Source organism: Pleurodeles waltl, chromosome 1_2, assembly GCF_031143425.1.
Source record: "Pleurodeles waltl isolate 20211129_DDA chromosome 1_2, aPleWal1.hap1.20221129, whole genome shotgun sequence".
Taxonomy (NCBI): Eukaryota; Metazoa; Chordata; class Amphibia; order Caudata; family Salamandridae; genus Pleurodeles; species Pleurodeles waltl.
In genome coordinates, this window is record NC_090437.1 from 968,688,168 (window position 1) to 968,705,468 (window position 17,301).

Consider the following 17,301-nt stretch of genomic DNA (forward strand, 5'->3'; position numbering starts at 1 on the left):
CCCATGTCCCACAGGTCTCCCACAAGACCCCACCACCAGCCACAGCAGCCAGGTGCCAACAGTCAGGCAGCCCCATGAGGAAAGCACAGGAGCTGCCACCACTCCCACCTGCACCACCAACACCATCCCCTTGATGACAACACCTGCTGCAACAGTGGTTCCGGAGGCTGCATCTGCAACAGCCAGGAGTGCCACGGTACATCTGACAGGGCATCCACCGCTGCGCAGGCGGCGCAGATTGAGGAGAGCAGGGCTGCAGGCTGAGTCCGGGCGTCCATCCACCACCATGACCGAGGCACAACTGCTACGTGGTCAGTGCCTGCAGAACCAAATGTTAGGGAGGATTAGTGGGGTTCTGCACCACTTTGGAAGGAGCAATGAGAACAGCATGCAGCAGCTCCATGCCCAATTGGACATCATAGGCAACAACACTGGGGACCTAGCCCTGTCCATGTGGGAACTGGTGGCTGGACTGCTGTCACAGAGCGAGGGTGGGCGGCGCAGGGACCGCCAGCTGCTCCAGAGGCTGGACAGGATGGCCTCCTCAATTTGCAGACTGGCAGTCAACACCACTGGGCTATCAAGAAGGACAGTCAGCTTCCAAGTGGAAATGGGCCACTTTGAAGGGGATGTGGCAAGAGGCCTGGGCCGGATCACCCATGTGATCGATCTAATGGAGGCACGGCATGCGTCCAGGGGTACAGGGGACACCCCACAGGACAACGAAGAAAGGCTCCACTGTGAGCAGTGTCTCTGCTGGTGACACCAGGGTGCTCCGGAGTGGGAGTACCAGGCAGAGCACTGCAGAACAACCTGGGACCAGCCAGGCTGGCAGAGGCCGCCGTAGGTCATAAACTAAACACTGTCCCTGATGTTGGGGCACATGACGGCAATGTGCCCCATGCATGGTTGGCTTTCTGAACTCCCTGAACAGTTTGTTATTGTAAATAGTTAAATATTTGCACATATTAAATAGTTTTTTTGTTCCACTTAACAAATGGAGTTTTTGGTCAATAGGTGAGTATGGTTAAACTTGACACGTACATTCCAAAGTATTGGGTTGCGATGTGTTGCCGTCTCAATCTGCGTTGATTTGCGATGCTCCAATTCCCATGATGGTGATGTGGTTGCTCCTGCTCTTCATCCTCAGAATCAGGGTCTGCAGGGGTGAGAGGTAGCCCACGTCAGGTGGCAATGTTGTGCAGGATAGCGCATGCGACTACAATTTTGAATGCTGTAATGGGGGTATACTGGAGGGCACCTCCACTTCGGTGGAGGCATCTGAACAGTGCTTTCAGCAATCCGAAGGTGCGTTCAATCAGGTTCCTGGTCCTCTTATGTGCACGGTTGTATCGTCTCTCACATTCATTGCTGGGTGTTAAGTACGGTGTCATTATCCATGGCCGTAGTGCATATGCACTGTCACCTGTTGGGCACAAACAGTACACTGTTAGAAAGTCCTGGTTGGTGTGCACATTGATCTGTGTGTATGTCTACAAGGTGTATGCAGCTCTACCTAGGAGGTATCCGTCTCCAAACTCCCCACGTTCCAGGCGTTGGTGTTTCCCACTGTGCCTAAAAATGTATGAGTCATGAGTACTGCCTGGAAATTTTGCGACAATGTCAGTGATGACATAATGGGCGTCACAAACAACCTGAATATTGAGTGAGTGGGTACACTTTCTGTTGCGGAACAGATATTCCAGGTTTGCAGGAGGGCATATTTGAATATGTGTCCCATCTACACACCCTATGACATGGGGAAAGTTGGCAATTCTGTAGAATTCCAACTTGGTGCTGTTAATTTCTGCCTTATTCCTGGGTAGGTATATGTAGTGAGACATGTGTGTGAGTATGGTATCTAGGAATGCCCTGAGGAACCTTGATAATGCACTTTGAGATACCCCACCTGCCACAGCAATGACCTCCTGATAGCTCCCCGAGGCCAAGAGGTGCAGTGAGCATAGCACTTGCACATGCGTAGGGATGGCGCAGCCGCGCAGAGTCTGGCGTTCTAGCTGTGGTTTGAGTAATTCAATTAATTCTAGACTGAAGCTGCAGAGCAGGCTTTTAAGTAGTTGAAATAGATTTTTATGAAGGTCCCCATTCTACAACATCCCAACACTACACAACCATTTATAGTAGAACTACTCAAATCTTCATCTAGGATATAATATAGTGATGGTTGTAGTGGATACGTTTTCTATAATGGCTCATTTTGTACCTTTATCAGGGTTTCCCACATCCAAAGTGAACAGTATATGATAATTTGGATCAGGACAAGTTAACATATAAAATGAACATAAATGCACATCGCAGAGCAAGTCCTGAATATCAGGTAGGAGATCAAGTATGGTTATCCACAAAGCATCTCAAGTTAAAAGGGCCTCGGAAATTCCAGCTGCGCTACACAGGCCCTTATCTGATTCTCAAAACATATTAGTGATGTTGCCATGAAGTTGGAATTAACATTGCAGCTGTATTTGCATCACATTTTCCATGTGTCCCGGTTGAAACTTGTTTCCCCTGGAACTGCACTTCCTACAAAACCCCTGGCAGTGGTCAGTGTTCATTGATGACAAACCAGAATTTGAGGTAAAGGTGATTCTGGATTCCAAGCAAGTGGGACACAAACTGGATTATTTGATTAAATGGAAGGGATTCTGGCCTGAGGATCACACTTGGGAGCCCGTGTGTCATGAACACTCCCCTGTCTTTTGCATATTTTTCATCAATGGTACCCTGACAAACCCAAACCACTGGGTGGCGTCTTGGTGGGGTGTTCTTGGGGGAGGTGTAATGTTGGGTGCTGCACACCTAGCACGAGGGCCCCTTTAAGGTGGAGTGCAGAGCCTTAGCACCGTGATGACTGCTGGTCATCAGTTTCCCTTCCCATACTCACCAAGGTTTCAGCCATTCATTCCAGTGGAAAACATGAGGCGGCATTGGATTCGACTCACACAAGGGGCCTCCCTAGCACCCTCGGAACAAGCACTGTCAGCATGCAGTGCACATAAGAGGGTGCTGGGGAGGGGGGCTTGTGCGCTACCCGTGCTTTGGGAAGTGCAGGGCCCCCCTGGGGCCCTCTCCATCTGTTCTCTGCCAGTCTTTTCATGGCTGTTGAACCACCATGAAAATGCTTGCAGAGAACATGGTTGTAATCAGCACGGTGGTGCTGACTTCAGTGTCGCCGCAGCTGATTACGACCACGACTGCCATCATCCCGGCGGGACGAAAGATCCTGGCGGAGATGGCAGCCTTTTGGCGGTCTGCCTGCCAGGATCATAATGTGGTGGTAGGACCACCACAGCCGCGGCTGTCAGACCGTAACCGTGAGTCCATTTCACTTATGGGGAAAAGGTACAAGCCTGACAAAAGGTCAAGGAGGATGAGGGCTGACATGTCTTCTTCATCCATAGACATGTAGATGTCATCTGTAGCACAAATGAGGGCAGTTTACATGCTGTAGTCTGGGTCTGAAACCAGACTGAGCAGTGTTGAGGGGTTGCTCGTCATTGAGGTATTTGGTGAGGCATCTGTTGATGATTTTCCCTCAGTCTTTGGCTGGGAATGGTAGCATGGAGATCAGTCTGTATTTGGTGAGCGTTGAAGGGTCTGCTGAGGGTTTCTTTATCATTGGGAGGACAGTTGCACGGGAAGGTCGGACACAGGTGGAGGCATTCAGAATGGATGTGAGCATGGCGCTGATGGACTGCAGTCCTCTGGAATAGGTGTGGTGGGCCAGGGTCCAATGGGTCTCTGAGTATATGGACCTCATGGCGGTGGCAGATTTTTGTGTGGTGATAACAGGCTATGTGGTTAGCATTTGTTCTTTGGATAAAATTGAAAGGTGTTTGGCAAGGTCTGTCTGGTCCAATTGCAGGTTGAATTTTTCTGTAGATGGCTGTGATTCTGATGCTGCAGAACTGAGACAGTTTTTTCCAGAGGTCTTGAGAGGGGGTGATCAAGTAGGAGGCAGCCACCAGTGCAGTAAAATACCTCACAATGGCAAAGATTTCATTGCTTCTGATGGTGTTTTGATGCTTCGGCGTGGTCTGCCAGAGTGAAGTGTTTGGGGTCCAGATCACTTGAATGTAGCATTTCAGGGCAGATTTGAAAGTTATCCTCTCTGCATTGTCCTGGCTCAATCTCCATTTGTGGTCCAGTTGTTTGGAGTGGTGTTTCCCCAGTCTGAGTTCTGTTGTGTACCAACTGATCTGGGTGTAGATATTGTGGCATTGCTGTGTTTGATTGGGGACAGGGAATTGGTACAGGAGGTGATCCAATTGTTGAGATTCGCGATAGCTTTGGGGAGGCTGTTGCTGTTTTTGAACCAGTGGTTGTTGAGAGCAATGTTCTAGTCATTGTCAGTGAAGTTGCTCCAATTTCGACAGGCCAGTCTGGCGGTGGTGCATGCACATTGAACCAGTATGGGGATGCTGCACTTGATGAGTACATGGCCTATAAAGGAGTCTGATGTGTGCTCTTTGACTTTGCTGAAGGTGGTGAAAATGGGATCCAAGAGGTGTCTGGCAACATGGACAGGTCCATTTACTCACTGGGTGAGCCCAGGTTTCCAAGGCCTTCATTGAGTGCTTTTGAGTTGGAGTTTGCGTGGTCTTCCTGTTGGAAGTATAAGATTGACTACTACAATCAGAGGTGGATGGCGAACTTTGAAATAAATGTGTGGATCTACCTGCCTCAGACTGGACAGAGGGGTTTAATTGTATGTTAGAACGAGCACACTGTGATAAATTGTAGTCAACAGGCTCTCAGTGGGATAAATTGCAAGTGACTGATTAAGAGTAGGCCGTATCAGATGCAATAATTATTGCAGTTGATAAAAACCAACCATCAAGTTGTTCAGAATTTATTGGATGCGAGAATTATTGCATGCACTGAGACTAAGGGTAACAACATGGATATTTTGGTACTTACTGCACATTCTCATGTTTCAGTAAATACTGGATATTTCGCTGTTGATAAATCCTGTCAGGTTTGACCTGCTGAAAATTAACAAAGGTGCAATCTTACTCACGCTTGGAAATTACCAAGTGCACTAAACACTGCACCACTTGTAATTAATTGGGTGACTTTTAATCAGACCCTTAGTATCATGGATCCTCAAGTAACACTTACCCCTTGTATTGATAAATATGGCTAAATATATAGAATAATTGTATCACATTATTATCATTCAGGACTAGCAGACATGGGAAGGGACTGCATTGTCCACTTTCCCTAAGTTTAAAACAGTCTATGGCTGTTCTTGAGATTTCTTAGAAGGTAATTGAATTTGTTTGTTGACTTGATCAATCAAAAATCTATCTAGGAGAGAATAATTATGTAGCAGGAGACTTGTCTGGTAGACCCTTTTTGATCCTGGTTTTTCAACCAGGAGCAGTGTTTTTGACAAAGGGGCATTCAACTGCTAGATTGGAAATACTGTAAATTTAAAACACAATACTTTAAACTAAAATCTACGATTACTGTGTATCATTGACCTAACCACCTGTAGGTCCCAGAGTAGCATGCTACTCAACAAAGAGCATGTCAATGCCCCACCAGGGGTAGCAAGTGCTATATAAATACTATAATCCAAGGTATGATTTAGCAAGGGCTAGATAATTGTTTGAAGTGCTGGAAGAACGTACCATAGATGAACTACTGAAGGAAACTGAAAGAGTAATGCAAATTTTTATATTCCAGTAGCTATATTCACACTAGAAACTTGATGTTGAAGGGGAAAAAGTGTAAGGAATAGCTTTTTAGCCTAGACCTATGTGTTTTCAATAGCTGCCTCATATTGAAAATAAAATAAATGTAGCCCAACAGAATATAATTTGCAGCAAGTGTGGCGATAAATGCAAATTTATATATTCATTACTACAGTACAAAGGTAAAATACTGTGAAGTACAGGGGAGATTTTTCTGGATCCCCATTTTGTTGTGGCTGTACACCATGAGATTATGCTCTGGGTATGCCTGAATGCCAATGCTTACTCGTAACCCAATAGTGTAGTCGTGATTCATCCTCAATTTCTATTAAAAAGGCATTTTTATGATCTGCCTACATCTGATTCCCACACATAGATCTGCATCAAATTTGGCACTTCCTTAGTGTATGCTGTTAAGGTTCGGTTTGCCAATATTTATGCAGGTTTGAGCAGTGAAAATAGTGAAAGCAGGCGAGAGTGTGAGAGGGGCAAACATATGTTTTCCCATTTTAGCTTGCATAGGAAACTTTTCTACCCAAAACTCCAAAACCCACTGAATGGCTTTATGCCAAATTTAACAGGAATGTAGAACGTTATAGAGAAAGAATGATTTCATGGTTTGGTGTAAATCTGATTAATGCTTTTTTCAGCTATTTCCATTCAAAAACATGCTGTTGGCCTGAAAAGGTTAATACTTTTTTCATATTTTGGCCATTGACTCCTCAAGCTGCCCTTAAACCAAGATTGAATGACAGTTGGAGGACCTAAAATAAAAAAGTTAAACAAAGGTGATTAAAAAAGGACTTTTTTCCTCCTGTGATCAGTTTAAGGCCCCGGAGCCAAACATGGGTCTCTGACCTCAAAGGTTTAGATTGGTTGGCCACAAAAGTTAATTTTGTCTTGCAGCCACCATTACAGGACATGAGGCTTTGTCCATGTGCCAAGAAAAAAACAGCCCTTAAGTGAGGAAAAGCATCATCTCATCTCATCCTGGGGTACATGTGGGGAATAAAGAATCCCAAATGGCCCCTTGGTCACTGACCCCCCAAAAGAAACACAATCCACAAAGGGACAAATAAAAATCAATAACCATTTTATATGTACCATGTATTACATGGTGTTAGAAATGGGGGTTTCTGGTTGGCTAGGGTGTGCACCTCAGCCAGGCAGAACGTACCCACTCTAGTCAGGGCAAGGGAGTTACACGTCCAAGATAACCCCTGCTCACCCCCTTGGTAGCTTGGCACGAGCAGTCAGGCTTATCCCAGAGGCAATGTGTAAGGCGTTTGCACAACACACACAACACACGTGATGCAATATCCCCACCACCAAGGAAACACAACACCAGATTATATGGAAATATACTTTATTGTACACAACGCAATTATCAGACCAAACATCACATATCAGTATTATCCTGCTACCTTAGCAGTTGTCAAAACATTACACATTAGTTACTCTGCAAACGAGCAGCAGTCACACCTAACAAACAGGTTACTTAGTATTCTGCAACATAAGCAGTAGTCAGGAAAACACATTATTACACCAAAGCACTTGTCATAAGAATATCATACAATGCCCATAATAGGAACATTAGAAAACATATGGCAAGTTAGAAGAACATATTAGCAAGCATGTCCATAAAAGGAACATTTGCATATGCACACAGAAACATCATAAAACAGGTAGGCAATATATCAATTAGCCAAAGTCTGTAGGAAGAACTTTAGATTATATATATGGACCCCTTTTAGGGAGTACCTGTTTTGATGGTAAAGGCACCTCCAGTGCCTGAGGAACGAAGAAGGTGAAAAATGGGGCCCCCGGTGCTCCTGTGCGCAAAATGGGGGCCTCCTGTGAGCACTTGGGACTGAGAGGGGCGGCACACACCCTCTCAGTGTTCCTGATGGGCCCCTCCTGGGACCTGTGATCACTGGGGGCACCCCGGGCCTCCACCGGCCCTCACGTGGGGGGCCAAGTTCACCCAATACTTTAGGGACAGGAGGGGGGTGGCACGCACCCCCTCCAATTTGCAACGGCCCCTCTGGGAGCCCGTGATCTCTAGGGGTTCCTCCCTGGGCCTGCACCGGCCTTCCAATGCGGGGGGAGAACAACACAATGCCCCGAAGGAAGGATGTGGCAGCCTGGTGGCGCGGGGAACCTCCGCTGAGGTTTCCACCCCGCCTATCCTTGGGCTACATCAAAGGAGGAGAGTGGGGGCCCAACGAACCTCGGTCCCTCGATGTGCTCCTCCTGGAGCGAGTATTGAGCCTGCCGGAGGCTCACAACGGGCCCAGCTGCACCCTGGGAATCCTGCCCGACTGGCAGGTGACTTCATTCTCTTTTCCCGGGCTGCGGCAGTGCAGGCCCTTAAGTCAGGGCCTTCTGATGCTCTGGGGGTGCTCCACGGAGCAGACCTCACCCCAGGGGCACCGATAGGAGCACACTTGCTTTGGTATTCCGCAAAGTCAGTTTTCTGGTGCCCCGGGGGCACAAAGGGCACCGCGACTCCGGCGCTGCCTGAAACACGGCCCGGGTCGTGGCGGTGATGCCCCTACAGCACAAGAAAGCACTTTTCAAGGGCTATTAGGTCAAAGGAAGCAGCGCTTTCCCTGGCAGAGCACCAAATTTGTTATAGCTACAGCGTGTTCCCAAAGCGCTAAATTTGCCCCATCTTGAAGCACTCCTCGAGCTTCCTACTGTTGCAGGGGTCAGGGGTCAGGGGCCACAGCACCATGCCCCTGGGGAGCAGAAACTAAGAAACAGGCCCACAGGAGAAGGGGCCCAGCAACAGGCCAGCATATAGAGGATGCAAGCAGGGGGCAAGTCCTTTCAGTGACCAAGCAGGTCACAGGTCAGCACAGCAGCAGCAGTCCATGGCGGTTCCTGGTGAGTCCTTTCAGCCTTTGCTGTCCAGTACCAAGATGATTCCAAGAGTCTCCAAATTGTGGGGAAAATTCCCCTATACTTATACTCAGTCCTTACAATGTTTTGCAATGGTAGGGAGAGGAGGTTCCAGTCAGTTGCAACTGGCTCTGGGAGTGCCCCCTCTCTCCTTTCAGCACAGGCTACAAACATCAGTGGGGGGCTAACGACCCTAGTGTGTGAGGCCAGGGCACAGCCTTTACAAATGTAGGTGCGCCCGCCTCTCCATTCTCTCAGCCCAGGAAGACTATTCAGTATGCAGATGCACCTCTGTGACACCTCCACCCTCCCTGTGTTCAGGCTGTCTGAAAAGTATGCACAAAGCCCCAACTGTCACTCTGCCCAGACATGGACTGGAGGCAAGCTGCAAAACACCAGAGCCATAAGCACAGATAAATGCGCACTTTCTAGAAGTGGCATTTCTGTGATAGTAATACAAAATACACCCACACCAGTAAACAGCATTTATTATCACCATCGCAACCATACCAAACATGCCTACGCTACCCCTCATAAATCAGACAATACCCCTTACACATAAGGCAGGGCATTTCTAATGCAATCCTATGAGAAAGCAGCACTCACAGCAGTGAGACACCAAGCTAGGCTGTTTGTCACTACCTGGACAGGCCACGCAACCTGGTACATGTCCTGCCTTTCTACATACATGGCATCCTGCCCATAGGGCTAGCTAGGGCGTACCTTAGGGGTGACTTACATGTAGTAAAAGGGGAGTTCTGGGCCTGGCAAGTAAATTTAGATGCCAGGTCCCTGTGGCAGAAAACTTTGCACACAGGCCCTGCGCTAGCAGGCCTGGGACAGGTTTAAAAGTCTACTTCAGTGGGTGGGTCAAGCAGCGCTGCAGGCCCACTAGTAATATTTAATCTACAGGGACTTATAGGTAAATTAAATATGCCAATTAGGTATAATCCAATCATACCAACTTTAGATAGGAGAGCACCTGCACTTTAGCACTGGTCAGCAGTGATAAAGTGCTCAGAGTCCTAGAGCCAACAACGAGAGGTCAGAAAAACCAGGAGGAAGGAGGCAAAAAGACTGGTAATGACCCTGCGTAAGGCAAAAAGGCCAACACATGGTATAAGTACCAACATGCCCATGCAAATAAAATTATGCAAGCACCACATCTTTTATGTTGAAAAAATGCATCTTTGAACAGCAAAGAGTGATAATAAGTCGAGAAGAGACATAGCCAAGGACTAGACATTTCAAATTGAACATGACAATAATGTAGAACCACTTACATTTTTATCCTGATTGAACAACACAAGAAGCATACAGAATACAGAAATTCCATAGATGGGAATCTGATTATCTTTTTAAATTATCAACTATGAAACTTCAGAATCAGATGGTCTACATAAAGATGAGGTTGTATTTGTACATTTGGAGTAAGTGAATACAAGCCATGAAATGGGCAATATGGCAATAGTTAATGGACTGTGAACAAACAAGAATTTTAAATAAATATACACACTTGACTTTAACTACGAGGCTATATTTTTAAATTAAGAATAAGATACATCAATCGTCTTCCAAGACAATTAGAAAATAACAATTTGGAGGCTGTTTTAATGAATATAGTACATGCATGTGCCATGCCTCAAGGAAACATACAGAAGAGTTTTTTTGCACCAGCACTTTATTGCAGTGGCAATTGAAATTCATAGCACATTTGAAAAAGATCTGCATTGAACTATGCTGAGAGCACTGTACAGCAATATTATGATAGTCTGTTTTCTCTTTTTTGATCGCATGCAAAGTCTTTTTGCTGTGCCTTAACCCCCTATTTTGACCAAGGATTACAAGGACTAAAGCACATTGATGGATTTATTAGCTGAAAATAAGCACAGATAAAGATGTACTGCTGGTGAGTGAATGGATGTGGTGCCTTTGGAAATGATGAAGGGCCCAATTCATGAAATGCATTTTATAGTACGTAAATAAGTACTACAACAGTGCTACTTACTTACTACAAATGTAATTCACAAACCTAGGGTGGAGATATCCAGCTCTACCTATTCTATATTTGCTATGGGAGGTTTCCACACATGTGCGTTTACTACAGAGTAATACATGTGGGAGAGACTAGTGGTGGGAAAATGGGGCATGGTGACAAAGATCTCAACCTATGTATGAAATGTTACTAGTAGTAACTTAACACTCTTAAATTCCGTTTTAGATGCCTCCACTTCTTGATTTGAGGGGATGGAGACATGTAAGATTGCACTTGGTTGCAAATCTACACTGGGAAATAGTGAGTAGCAAAGCAGAGTATAGCTTTACACCTAAGTGCTAAGGAAGTTTACAGGGGAATAAATCTGAACATATAAATTTACCGTATTATCTATCTATCTATCTATCTATCTATCTATCTATCTATCTATCTATCTATCTATCTATCTATCTATCTATCTAGCTATCTATCTATCTATCTATCTATCTATCTATCTATCTATCTATCTATCATAATAGGGCTAGGTTACATACATATCGATGTGTTAGCATAAATATTGAACATATATATTTTTACTAATTGTAATAGTGTTTGGTTTATATTTATATGGATATTTTTGTATGTTTTTGGACTAGTGGGTTGCACTGGTATTAATTATTACCTTTGAAATTGTATTGTCAATTAAAGAATAAAAACATTTAACAGGTTAAAATTATTTTTGCATAGTAGAATGCTATTTGAAACTTAATCTTAAGTGTTATTCGAAAACAACATTTTTGCAATAGATGTTTTTAAAATGCTACCTTTGCAAGCTATGTTTTTGAAAAAAAACATTATCACATGCTGCATAAAGGAGAGATTTGGATCAACAATTAGTTCCAGGTTGCTGCACCAATAAGAAATTGTTGCAAAACTTGAGGTGTTCTGAATTTATCTAAAACAAATATTTGGCTTTCATTGATTGTTCATCAGTGAATGTTGTCAGTAGAGAATGGTTTATTGAGTTAGATTTTCCTATACAATACATTGTTAATTTTGGATTAAATCTTAGCTTCTAGTGCTAAACAATGGAGTCCTTGTCTGTCTGTGAGAAGTGGTTGAACCTTTTCCTGTCTGATATTAACCTTGCTCTAGAATGAATGACCACCATGAATGGACTGAGGGAAGAGTCCATGATTCCTGTTAGAATGGAAGTTTTGTTATAAAGATGTGAGATTATTAGGATCTGAGCTGCTGTTTTTAGATGATTGAGGCAAGAGGGTATTTTAATTTAATAAAGTGAGACATTTGCTCATTTGTACAACTTCTTTATGTATGGCATTAGCAAAAGAATGCTACCAACAGTTAAGTTTATTAATTCACTCCAGGGTATGAGAAGGAGTGGAAACATTCCATTTCTAATTTCACTAGTAATCCAAGGTAAGATTTGCATTTGCATCTAGAAGGGATGAGGATGAATTCAGTATTTTATAGATTCAGCATAAAAAATTGACCAACATCCAGTTTTTTACATTTGTGAAGCAAAATAGGAGAATGAGGATGTCATGAAGCAAGATATCCTTTATGTACAGTTGTGTACCATCCACCTATTAGTGAATTTTGACTACTGTCTCTGGTTCTAAATAAAAGTTGAATACTTCTAGCAAGAGAACAGAGCTTTGGAAGACCCACATATCACTATTGTCAATTCAGGGAATGGTTGTCACTTTGTTTCCTTTGTGCTACAAATGAGAACCATTAATTATGCAGTTTTTAGTAGCCAAGACACTGCCACAAATCTAATTATATCAGAAGGTTTGACTCATCATCATCTAGAAACTGGTAGAATGTATGTTGTTCTTTCAAGTTTGATTTTCTATTGCCATTGAAGAGCATTCTCACAAACTAGATTGGCGGTGAGCCATAGAGAATTTATTTTGTAATTGGATGCTCACAGAACTGAATCACTTTTCTCAAGAGCCTTACAAAGACACAGCAAGTTGGTAACCAGTCTGTAGTTGGCTAGAATTGTAGGTCCTAATTAGGCTTTTTAAGATTTGAAAGACTTATCCTGTTTTTATATGGTTCCGGAATACTCACTAATCAGGATCACTTACATTGTTTCACTGTTCTGTTAAGCTCTTCAGTGGATAAAAGATACTGTTTCCCATGTGTACTGGGTTTTGAAGGTGATGCATTTCTTATAAATAGTAATAATAATTCATAATTACTATTGCATTAATAAATATGACTGCTTAGGAAACATTTTGTTTCATTGTGATTTGTAATTGTTCTTTGAAAACTATATGAAATACATCTAATTTTTCTGAGAACATATGAAAGGGGCCCTATTAGGCAAGTTTATATTCTTGTGGGTAAATTTAAATTGCATTCTGTTGGTAATGATGGAACTTGTATATGCTCTTGTATGTAGGTGCTTTAGATTCCTGGATGACAGATTTTTGCTTTTTCTTACCAGCTGTCAATCTGGATTAATTGCTGTAGGATTTACTGACTTTTCATTTCTTTTCTAGGGTTTGTGGTGCTCTTGTCTGTATGCATTGTAATTAGTTTGGCGAACACACAAAAGGCAATGGAAGAATGCTTGCAATTTGTCTAACCACTGTTTTTTGCTCAGGTACTATTCCAACCCATCCTCTTTTGATCACCATTCCAATTTAATCTGGACCCAGCCATATGCAAAAACGTCTTCATCCTACTCCAGTAAGAAAAGTCTAGTCCAACCTACCAACCCAGTTCTTTGTGAACTGGAACCCAAGCAACCCAAATATGATTTTACCCGGATTATGCCTCATCAGTCGGATATAGCTTGATTTCAGTGGCACTGTGAGCATTGAATCCATGCCCTGCTGCACATGAAACACACAAAAGGAGATGGGAGGGATGCTTGAAATTTGTCCAACCAAATTCACGCAGGGTAACATCCCAACCCACCATTCTATTGCTCCTGATACCTTTTCTGTTGGACATACCCATATACGAATCAGTATTTACTCTAATCCAATAGGAACAGTCCAGCCTGAACTACCAGGCCAGGTCCTCCTTGAACTGGAGTAGTTAGTTTAACCAAGATTGACTCGGTTTACAATGTTTTAGTCTGAGAGGAGCTGCTGGCAAAATCTTTATTTGCATCACAATATTTATCTGTTGGCACATCCACATTGTCACTAGGTTTAAGCTTAGCCAGTTTAGGAAGGAAATGATTCTTTACTGGGGATCCAGAGATATTTTTCAAGGGATGCATCAAAAAGATTTCTGTGCGTCAATAGGTTGCAAGTTTATATTTGGTGGAGGGAATGTAGAATGTTATCTGATATTGGTTATACCAAATATTTCCATTCAGAGGCAAGCATTTGATTGCTTTAAGTGGTGTCATGATTAGGCTCAGTCAGTAGTCCTTGGTGTGTGTTTATGATGTAAAGATCTGTGGCACTCAATGCGTAGGCCTTGCAGGTGCATGTTAGCATACAACATTTGATGGCAGATGAATGATGGTGGAAGTTCATTATGAGTTTGGCAGGATGGTAGATGTAATCAAGCCATCAGTGTTTGGAGTTAAATGTCAATCTAAAACTTTCAAATGTGAGGAATTTCTAGGTAGGCACTGATTTGCAGCCAAGTGAGTTTCTAAATATGATAGCAAGTTCTCCATCTAATATGAACATCCTGTCTTTGAGAAGGATTTCGTAACTCTGTGAAATTTGTGATTCTAAAATGGACTGAGTGTAAGGGTTCAATACGCATTCAGTAATAAACATTAGGTCGAGCTTGTGAGTATTTTGATAGAGGATATTTCTGTGTGATGTGTGTTTGCCAATCTGACACTTTGTAGCATGCAGATGAAATGGATATTTGTGAAGGGGAAATTTCAAGAGTGTTGGCTAAGCATTTCATGGAAATGTGATTGTTTGGGTTAATTCTCTTGTATGTAGAGGAATATCAAGTGGACATCCATGAAAGATCAGAGACTGTGGTGAGGTGATGCATAAACATGAGCCATTTGAATAATTTTGCTGCTGTTGTGGGTGGGCTTACTACTATCTAGCAGGGTATGGTTCCTGTGTCTGAAGGCTCTGCTTGTAAATGATTCTGGAAATGCATACCCATCTTTGCTGAATGTTTCAGTCAGATGTCTTCCAGAGTCACTTTGCTTATCCCCTGATTCAATCCAAATCTGAAGATTGTATGGCAGTGATGTGTACCAGCCAATATTGTTGATGGAGGTTAGTGGCGACGCAGCTTAAACGGCTACATGACTGGTGTTGCACATCACTGCTGTGCATTCCAGGATCTTTCTTTTCCTAGGACAAACTTCCATTTAGTTTTTTTGTTTGAATTGACAATTGCTCCATTTCTGGTGGTTATGACACAATGAAGTGGGCAAGTGCCAACAGAGTAAAGAAAACCATATGACCATAAATTGGGAATAGTCCTCCTCTCTAAAATGTTCAAGAGAGCCCACCAGTCTTTTTGTTGATTGTTTGTGGAATTTTATGGGCAGTATTACTGGTGACTGGCTCTTGAATCCGTGTCCCTCCTTCAAGTAAATATTTGACTTCCTACTACACACCAATGCTAAGACAACCATTAAAGGTACTCTCATATACAGACCACCAGGACCCTGGCCAGCTTTCTGTGATGCCATCAGTAACATCATCGCCCTCCTCACCATTGACTTCCTCCACTACATGCTGCTCGATGACTTGTACTTCCACATCAAAGACCCGAAGGATGACAACTCCACATGCCTACTGCAGAACCTCAACAACATCAGACTCACCCAACTAGTCTCCAAATCCACCCACAGAGCCAGACACACCCTCAACACCATCATCTCCTCCAGTGACAGAATCAAATTCACCCCCACCACAGAACTCTCCTGGACCAACCATACAATCTTCCACTTCACCATATCCAAGACCCAGTACGCCATCACCAAGCATCAAAGCACCACCCACCACAGTTGCAGAAAGGTAACTGAGAGCCAATGGACACAAGCTCTCAGCATCACACCACTCAACACATCAACCAACCTTGACCAGGCCGTCCACAACTTCTGTGCCTGGCTCAGCAAATGTGCTGACAAAGTCACGGCCCTCTGAAACTGGATAAAGCAAACAGAACGTCCAGACAAGCCAGCTGGTACACCCCAGAGCTCAGAACCACTAAACGTAACTGTCTTCTACCCGAAAAGCAATGGCACATCTCCAAGGACCTCTTCAACAGAGCCGCACACAAAACAGCACTCAACGACTACTACGGGCGCATCAAAGAGGCCAAAAGAACAGCCATCACAGACCACATCAACTACGCAGCAACCACACTAAGGAACTCATCAAGATTATCAGGTAATTCTCCAACCTGACTGCCATAGAAAATACACTTCACTCCTCCCAACACCTCTGCGAATCACTATCTGACTACTTCCGCAGCAAGATTACCAACATCTACAGCACCTTTAACCCTCAATCTACTTCATGCAGCCTCGACAACCTCATCCAACCAGCGAACCCAGCCAAGCCATAACCACCTGGTCCTCAATCAATGTCCAGACAACCGCCACCATCATGTCACCATCCACTCTGGGGCACCCACAACCCCTAAACCCACCATCTCTTCAACCTTGGATCCAACATAATCAGCAATGAACTCATCAATCCCCACAATACTTACATCTCCACAGCAACCTTCCCAGACAGATGGAAGCACACGAAGATCAGACCGTTCCTAACGAAGCCCTCAGCAAACCAGAGCGACCCCCAAGACCTACCGGCTGATCTCCCTGCTCGCATATTCAGCCAAAGTACTCGAGAAGGCCATCAACCAACAGCTCACCAACTCCTTAGAACGAAACCACTTACTCTACACATTACAATCAGGTTCCCTGGCCATCCATAGCACCGACACTACGCTCATCACCGCAACAGGTGACATCAGAACCCTCCTTGACCAAGGAGAAACAATGGCTCTGATTCTCCTCTGCCTGTCTGCAGCATTCAACAGCATCACCCACCACATCCTCATTGACAGACTCCACAACATCGACATTCAACAACACGCCCTCAAGTAGATCACCTCATTCCTCTCAGGATGCACCCAGAGCATCCACCTACCTCCTTTCAGCTCTGCTCCCAAGAACATCACATGCAGCATGCCCCAAAGATCATCGCTCAGCCTCTGCTGCTCAGCATTTACATGAAGCCCCTCGCAGACATCGTCAGATCCTAAAGACGCAACATCATCTCCTACGCTGATGACACTCAGCTCACCCTCTCTCTCACCCCTGTGACACGAAATCCATCTTCCACAACGCCATGACTGACATAGCTGACTGGGTGAGAGACAGCTGCCTCAAATTGAACTCTGACAAAACTAAGGTAATGATCTTTGGAAAGAACACCTCTGATTGGGACCACAGCTGGTGGCCGGAAGAACTTGAACTCACTTCCACACCAACTAACCACACTCACAACCTAGGCATATTCTTGGACTTCCAACTGACAATGAAACAACAAGTCAACGCAGTCGCCTTCTTCTGTTCCCACACCCTCTGCATGCTCTGCAAGGTCTTCAAATGGATCCCAGTAAACACCAGAAAGATCGTCACACAAGCCCTCGTCAACAGATCCCTCGACTATGGCAATGCTCTCATACCGGTATCTCCTTCCAGCTCTTCAGAAGACT